The sequence below is a fragment of the Phycodurus eques genome, chromosome 5 (genome assembly GCF_024500275.1).
Source record: "Phycodurus eques isolate BA_2022a chromosome 5, UOR_Pequ_1.1, whole genome shotgun sequence".
Taxonomy (NCBI): Eukaryota; Metazoa; Chordata; class Actinopteri; order Syngnathiformes; family Syngnathidae; genus Phycodurus; species Phycodurus eques.
Window position 1 is genome coordinate 2,355,376 of NC_084529.1, and position 9,222 is coordinate 2,364,597.

Genomic DNA, 9,222 nt, shown 5'->3' on the forward strand with positions numbered 1-9,222 from the left:
AAAGCAAAAGCCATTTGTCAACAACACCCAGAAACGCCGCCGGCTTCTCTGGACCCGAGCTCATCTAAGATGGACTGATGCAAAGTGGGAAAGTGTTTTGTGGTCCGACGAGTTCACATTTCAAATTGTTTTTGGAAATTGTGGACGTCGTGTCCTCCGGGCCAAAGAGGAAAAGAACCATCCGGACTGTTATGGACGCAAAGTTCAAAAGCCAGCAGCTGCGATGGTATGGGGCTGTCTTAGTGCCAATGGCATGGGTAACTTACACATCTGTGAAGGCACCACGAATGCTGAAAGGTACATACAGGTTTTGGAGAAACATATGCTGCCATCCAAGCAACGTCTTTTTCATGGACGCCCCTGCTTATTTCAGCAAGACAATGACAAACTACATTCTGCACGTGTTACAACAACGTGGCTTCATAGTAAAAGAGTGCGGGTACTAGACTGGCCTGCCTGGAATCCAGACCTGTCTCAAATTGAAAATGTGTGGCACATTATGAAGCGTAAAATACGACAACGGAGACCCCGGACTGTTGAACAGCTGAAGCTGCACATCAAGCAAGAATGGGAAAGAATTCCACATACAAAGCTTCAACAATTAGTGTCCTCAGTTCCCAAACGTTTATTGAATGTTGTTCAAAGAAAAGGTGATGTAACACAGTGGTAAACATGACCCCGTCCCAGCTTTTTTGGAACGTGTTTCAGCCATAAAATTCTAAGTTAATGATTATTTGCTAAAAACAATCACGTTTATCAGTTTGAACATGAAATATCTTGTCTTTGTAGTGTATTCAATTAAATATAGGTCGAACATGATTTGCAAATCATTGTATTCTGTTTTTATTTATGTTTAACACAACGTCCCAACTTCATTGGAATTGGGGTTGTACTTTTCATATCTTGTCCTCCGTAATTTTTTTGAGTATGGGCGCACAACATGTATTGAGGAAGCTCTTGTTGTCATTAATGGTGTTCAATGCCAGCAATACCTTCTCTGCTGGCCTAAACATTATCAGACGCACTGTCCTACATTTAAAACCTAAATCACAATATTTGTTCTATGAAATTGTCTTCATTATTCCCCAAAGTCTATTCTGTTCATTACATAGCATTTTTCTTGGCTGAAGTGGTGTGTGTGTCTGTGAATTTAGATTTGTTGACCGACCAGATTTCAACCTTTATATGCTGCGACAGTATGTCAATCTAATCTTCCCAGGGCCTTCAGAATCACTGGTTGGTCAGAACAAATCTTGATAGTTAACTTCGATTTGACAAAAACGTCTGCAGCGATCTGCACACATTCATATATTTTATAATCAGCCACTATGGTGAGTAGGTTGTACTTTATTTATATTCTGAACTGCTCCAGATGATGTATTCGGCACACTTGCATACTTTTACTTATATTGTGTTTATGTTTAGTATTAACGGTTTCTATAATTGCAACATGATCGTAGTGGTAATAAGAGGTGGATTAAATTGGTAAATTCCCATTGAAGGACCAGGTACCAAATGCACAGCCCTCCACTGCTTGTTCTTGTCCTGTCCTTTTTAAGACTCTATAAGTTCTTTTGTTACCATTTGATGGAGAGGGGGGAAAAAAATCCAATAAAATGGCCTCCTTAGTGGTGGAGGAATGAGAGAAGGGTGACTGTGATTATGACCTGGAAGACAAGCTATTGTTTCTCAATGGGATCTTACAGGAAAAAAAGGAAACAAAGGATAAAGAAAATCCTTGTGTACGGTACGCTGTAGGTCAGATGTGCCATGGAATGCTAACATGTAGATGTGAGAGGAGAGAAATAAACCATTCCTTCCTGTCTACCTTCCACTCTATGCTTGTGACTCTTAATCCATAGCCTCTCTCTCGCCAGGTCACATGGATCCCCCCTACCTCTGCAATCTCTGGTGATCCTGCCCACACACACACACACACACACACACACATCACATCACTGTGCATTCCTTCCCCTCAGAGCGGATCATCCTCCTCAACAACAATAACAACGGTGACATTTACAGCCAGGTCCCCTGGGGAGGCCAGGTTTCTTGTCACGAAGCACATGCTGTGGCTCAATGCACGCTGTTATTCTACTGGACTTCAACAAGGAAGCACAAGGTTGGTGTGAGTCTTGCATCTGAGGCTCGGGAATCTGGGAGTGCTCAGGGATCTGTAACAGAGACCTGGCCTTTGACGTCAGCACGGTAGTAAATTAGACAAGGGTGAAGATTAGCAGGCGCTTTCTGAAACCTCAGACACTTTTGTTTGTAAGAAGGATCTGGGTGCTTTATCTTGTCATGACTGACAATGTTCTTATTGATGAGACGTCATGAACAATAGAATTGTTCACTGATGTCTTATTCTTGTCATCTGTTGTTGAGTCTGGGGACATTTTAATTGTACAAATGTGTAAGTGACAGCAATGTGTTTTGCCGCCACAGATTTGCCAAAATGTAAGTTATTTAGCAGCCAATGTGTTGTTTACTTCTGATTTTCTAGCGTCCAGGTCTGGATCCGGACCGTGGTCTGCCTGTGATGTACCTCTTGACGAGAAGAAGTGCAGGAAAAGTTAAATGTTGTCCTCTGCAAAACCCATGACACACATGCACATCAGCCTTAAGTCTTGATTAAATTAGCTTATTGTAGTTGTTACAGTTCGCCCTTTCTGACCAGCTGCTTCAGATTTCAGCACAGTACAATTTCAGGAAAACACGGACAGCCAACAGGCAGTTATCCTGATTAAATCATTTGAATGCGATTTGAAGAGTCCAAACAGTTTTGTCATGTGGAAAAAGAACATTATGGAGCTCCTCGCTGGCATTCCTCAACAATCTGGACATTACATTGAGCGTTTTATCACCCGCGAGTAGTCAGCAGTCACTCTGCAGAAGCATCCAGCTGCCTCCTTCTGATGGCGTAGGTGTCCTATCTGCTCTCTTTTATAAAGGAAGGGGTATCTTCCGTCCAAACTCTGAAAATCTATAATGTAATGCTTGCACTAAATCTAGAAGCCCACAAAAACTAGATTTGTTTTATTGACCACACTGTCATTGAGAAGCACAGATGGTGTCCTCTGATCAGAGGTGGGTAGAGTAGCCATATATTGTACTCAAGTAAGAGTACTGTTCCTTGAGAATAATATGACTCAAGTAAAAGTAAAAAATTGTCCCCCAAATAATTTCTTGAGAAAGAGTAAGAAAGTACTCAGTGAAGAAACTACTCAAGTACTGAGTAACTAGTGAGTAACTTCCGCTTCATTCCGCTTATCCTTACTAGCGTCGCGGGCGTGCTGGAGCCTAGCCCTGCTATCTTCGGGCGAGAGGCGGGGTACACCCGAACTGGACGCTAGCCAATCGCAGGGCACATATAAACAAACAAGCATTTCCACTCACATTCACACCTACGGGCAATTTAGAATCTTCACTCAACCTACTACGCATGTTTTTCGGATGTGCGAGGAAACCCGAGTACCCGGAGAAAACCCACGTAGGCACGGGGAGAACATGCAAAACTCCACACAGGCGGGGCCGGGGATTGAACCCCGGTCCTCAGAACTGTGAGCCGGATGTGCTAACCAGTCGTCCACCGTGCCGGGCATGAACGTCAATTAAAATTAAAATAATGAAATAAAATATGAATGTGCAAATGTGATTTTGCTGAACAATATCACTTAATCGAAAAGAGAAATAAAATCTTTATAAAATAAATTGTTGTAAAATAACAAATTGAGGCAAATTCAGCTCGAAGAAATGGTCTTATACTGTACTGTTTCTACTTGTTAAACAGCACAGTAATGTCGGCTCACCGGGCAGATTACAAAAACAGGAACAAGGCTGCGGTGGATATAAAAAGTCTACACACCCCTTTTCAAATGCCAGGTTTTTGTGTCGTAAATGAATTTTGAACAAGATAAATCATTTTAAAACTGCTTCCACCATTAATGTGATCCAGAATTTGGAAAACTCAACTGATTTATTTTTGCCTCTTTTTAAGAGGGAAGGTGGAAATAAACAACTGAAATAAACTTGAATGTGACTGATTTGGACTTGACGTTTAACTTGCTGCCTTCTTGGCCAGGTCACCATTGCAAAAGAGATGTTATGTTTTAACTGGTCTTTTACCTGGTTAAAGAAAGTTTAAGTCATTCATCAATCATTCATTTTCCACACCGCTTATCCTCACTAGGGACACGGGCGTGCGGGAGCCTATCCCAGCTAACTCTGCAAGAGGCGGGGTACACCCTGAATCGGTTGTCAGCCAATCGCAAGGCACATAGAAACAAACACCCATTCGCACTCACATTCACACCTGCGGGCAATTTAGAGTCTTCAATTAACCTACCGTGCATGTTTTTGGGATGTGGGAGGAAACCAGAGTACCCGGAGAAAACCCACACAGGCACCTTACAGAAACGTCATTTGCTTTAGTCACTAAAATGACTGAATGAAGATGCTGTTTGCTGACCAGCTTGATTGATAAAGTGTGTGCGTGTACGTGTGTTTGTGTGTGTGTGTGTGTGTGTGTGTGTGTGTGTGTGTGTGTGTGTGTGAGAGAGAGAGAGATAGAGGTTGCAGCATGGAACGTATACCAAAAGAAGCATGTTTTACAGTGACTGATGACCACAAAATAGTGTTGTTTGGGCAGTGACAAAACTACGCTGCATGTTAAAGTTGTTGTTTTTCATAGTCTGTAATGTAAACACGAGTCGCGAGCGGCTGTCACGACTCCCTTTGATTGGCCCGCGAAGCCCGACAGAAGATTTTGTGTGCAGACATGTGACAACGGCACCCGATACGAAAATGTGAAAACAAAAGTCTAAAACTAAATCGCGCACGCAATTATTGATAATAAAAGTAGCGAACGGCATGTAGATTGTTGTAAAGGAGTAAAAGTACCGTTTTTTCTTAACACAAATGCTCGAGTAAAAGTAAAAAGTATGCCCCTTTAAAAACTACTCTGACAAGTACAATTTATCCAAAATGTTGCTTGAGTAAATGTAACGGAGTAAATGTAAGGCGTTCCTACCCACCTCTGCCTCTCATAAGTCAGATTTTGAACCATTTTTACCATAACAAATAAAAACAATCAGTTCGTGGGTGAAACTGCTGCCATCATAAATCCTTGAATACTATAGTTTTTAAAGTAAGTTTGAACTGATGTCATGCATGATGATTTGGCTGGGGTGACTTTGGAGCCACATTTTTCTGAAGCAATTTGCTCATATCCCTAAACACTATTTTTTTGTATCTGATGAAACCAAAAACAATCACAATATTTAGGAGATGCTGTACATGCTTTTCATATACTGCAACATTAGGTTAATTCAACCCAAATTGTGTTTCATCAGTGAACAAAACTAAAGTAGCACACATTTTCTGTTTTTTTTTTTTTGGGCATGCACAAATCTGTACATCAACAAGAAAGTAGACACAATTTCTACTATTATTTTTAACGTTCCATGCTTGTAAGGCTGACTGCAGCAAATGTCATGCTAATGCGTGTGGAAATTCATTCGTGTTGTTTGTGCTGCTGCCCCCCAGACGAGCCTCGGACTGTCTGGTGGGGCTCCGTCAATCAGTCATTAAATCTTTTTCCTCTGCAGAGTTCACCAGAGGTTCATTCCTGCCCAGCAGAGGAGTGCCAAAGTAGGACTGCCATATTGTGGACTCATGAACTTCAGGCCCCAAGAGGAGGAAATGTCCTCGCCTTGGTGCTTGCATGCATGTGCACAGAGAGAGTATTTAGTATGCTTAACTGCTTTGGTGTGCAGCATTTAAAAACACGATGAGATCATCATCATTACTGGTCTCTTCGGCTGATGCATGGAAAACTGTGACAGCGTTGGTCACGTAAATGGAGGAGATATTCTTGCCACTTGTACCATTCAGCATGTCAAAGAGACACGAAGCAGCAGTGCACCAGACCAAAGAACTTCAGTGTTTTCAGGACTGTTTTGTTTGCGTGAGTAAACTTCAAACCCACAGTATGATTGACCTTATCTGAACTTTGGAATTACAGGACAAATGTATCAGTGCATGGTGCTGTCAGGCGGCGCACTGTCACCTTTCCATGTTTATGGTTTGATAACATGCAAATATTTTTTTTTTATGCTGAAGGTAAATGTGTGACAGCAACTGCTCAAACAGACAGTACCTCACGGTCTCAGAGTTGAAGTGTTCATATAAATGCAGGTCAATTGTAAAATGCAATATCGTTTGGTGATTTTATCGTGTGGAATTGGGTGATTTATTCTGATTTATTTACAAGACCTTTTCATATGCAGAAATTCTGAATAAACACATAACTAAATGAAAGTTTCCATTGTTTTAATTTGTTTTCCCTTTTGTGTTGTTTTTGTGATGCCACCACACAAAGGTACCAGAGATGGAGTGTGATGGTCACGTAACCAGAAAAAAAAAAATTACGATGACCTATGAGAGTCTGGCTTAGTACAGTCTAACCACTACATCCAACCATCTGTGCATTTTCTATACCCCGGACTGGTTGACGAGCAAGGCTTTATTCAAATGGGCAGCTTGTTCAGCCAGTGCACCATTCCACCCAGCACCAGAACTGAGCGCTTCAGGCGCTCCTCTGTGCCCACGGAGATGAGAGTTTCCAACTGCAGTGTAGGCCAAGACTTGTCACTGCGCCCCAATCTCAAAATAATGCCAGAAACCCATCAACTAAAGGACTGTGTCTATACTAAATCCATATTTTACATCATCCCACTGGCAGTATTTGTAAACAACACTTTTTAATCGTATTATTTCCTGTATTTCATTGTCATCCTGTATGCTACTGAACCCTACGCTGCAATAACACTTGAATTACTCCTCTGGGTATCAAGGATTATCTTATTTGATGAATTACAGCCGTATCCATAAAAAGCCACTAGGTGAGAATATTGCTCATAAAACATTGTCATGATTAGAATATATAACCATATGGGCCTCAGTTGTTAATTGTCACACAAGGTGACCACAGTTACTTGTAAAACAACAAATCGGTCTTCCTGAACTGAGGTCTGGTGAGGTCTTGCATGATATGTCGCCATCTCGCATCGCTACATGCAGGAGGGCTTCATAAACTCAGATTTTTGTGCAGTTTAAGAGACAAGCGCAATTCTAGGCTGAATTCCGAATTGGATGTCCGAAGGGGTGTTCAGCTTCAGACGTTTCTCTGTAATCCACGCTCTCATCTTTCAAACGCCATGCACGCAGCCGAGAGATCAGTGTCTTTTTGAACTATTCGAAGCTACAAGCCATATTAATGTCATAGTGACAATGACATCATCCTGGGTATTTTCTCAGGCATTAGCAATCACTCCCCATGACCAGAAAAGACATTATACAACTCTTTTCGCCAGCGGAGTCGTGAGCCAGTTGATGACTAATCTGACCTTTATGCGTGAAACAGGTGGAGTGCTGCGACACTTTTAACAGACGCTGGCTCTTGACAAATGATCAGACCTCCTTCTATCACTCAGTGAGTATAAACCCCATGGCTGTTTGCCATTCGGTTAGATGCTGCGCAGTCTTTGGTGTAATCTCTCTCTGTTGACTGATCCTCTTGTTCCTCAAATAGAGAATAACTGCTGGTTTTCTTTACAGAGGCTTGCTTGCACTATAAACACTTATGTACACTGTTCAGTCTGCAACATGTGAGCACAACAGAAAAAAATGGGGGTGCTTGAAATTATTTGTAATTTTGTGGGTGACAAAGTAACATCTTGAAAATGTGCAGCCAAAGGAGTTAAAGTTCATTTTGAATCAGTATCTTCCGGCAGGAAGCGATGTGACTCGGAAAAAAAAAATAAAAAATAAAATTGGAACATCCTCGAGGATCCTGGAAACTTCTGGCTGACTCCAGAGAATTCCAATCCACTGTGAATGTAGAACATTCTTCCAATTTTCTTCCAGTACCTGTTATGAGAAAGACGGAATAATTTTGAAAATGGAACCTTTTTACCATATAAACAAAAATGAAAATAGTTTTTTTTTTTTTTTTTTTTTCATGTTAGAAATAGAAAAGCACAGACCAGGGTACACAATTAGCCATGGCTTTATGATCCTCGAAAAGCGTGTTAACTGTGATCTTTAAAGTTCTTCAAGGTGCTTGGAATTGAACTTGAATGGACAAAAGGTGCGATCGCTTCCTTTTCACTTAACATTCACTTTTTATGACTTTACACTCCTAGTTGAAACACCTACTACATAAGGACGGTTGAACTGAATCTCACTCGTGTTTAATAACACTTCTATGGCAAGTCATACAGTTTTAGTATGTCCTTACTGTCACTGTAGTGGTTTAAGGACTCAGACATTACCAGCACACCAAATAGTAATAATAATAATTCAAAACAAAAACAGTTCAGGTTATGAAAATAGCAGTAAACATGTTTGGCTGAGTCACATGTCTAGAGATGAGTCTGCTGGTTTACAAGCACAACACACAAGCACAGGCTGTTTCTATTGCATCCTTCGTAATTTCATGGCAGAGACAAAACCCTCAGAAACACCTGAAGGCTGTGACATCTTAAACGCTGATGAGAACGAAACATCACTCAACGGGCACAGAGTGACAAAGAACAGAATCTTACACGAAAATAACAGTTTGGGGAAACATATTGAGCTGGTGAAAAAGAGGAGGAGGAGGAAATACTGGAAGAAGAAAAATGGGGTTCTTATCACACATTCAAGAAGCCAAAAGAACACCATCGCTCAACTTTTTGATCTAAAAACAAAGCCAAGACTCGGCTGCATCAGTGTAATCGAGCACGTCAAAGGTCAGTGTAAAGTGAGAAGGTTTTCGACTGACATGAAAGGGTTAGATGGAAAAAACAGAAGAAACTAATTTGTGCTCCTTGTTATCCTTTGAGTTTAACTTCTCAGGTGCTATATGTATAGAACACGCACGTAGGTCCATTTTAGCACATCATTATACACCCGAACGGAAGACCAGGAAGCAGCAAAGATTACCGAGCACATGTTTATGGACCGAGCACAAATACGAGTGTTACACTTACAACCTACAACCTACCTTTATCAATTCATTATTTGATCAAGTCATTTTTGATCTGAATTGAACTAATCATCTAACCCACATCTGTGCTTGAATTTCATCTCCCTTCCCCAAAACCATCCTCTGTTTAGGTCCATGATGATGATCCATTTGACTCTTATTCTTCTTTTGCAATGTTTTTCACCGACTTGACT

The 9,222-nt window shown here is 41.1% G+C and overlaps 1 long non-coding RNA gene across 1 annotated transcript; it reads left to right on the forward strand.

The window, feature by feature from the left end:
• Positions 1 to 1,957: 1,957 nt before the first annotated feature.
• Positions 1,958 to 6,264, forward strand: LOC133402822 (uncharacterized). The gene is made up of 3 exons (XR_009768568.1): positions 1,958 to 2,122; positions 2,504 to 2,572; positions 5,607 to 6,264. It is a non-coding gene; the product is annotated as an uncharacterized LOC133402822 (long non-coding RNA).
• The last annotated feature ends 2,958 nt before the right edge of the window (positions 6,265 to 9,222 follow it).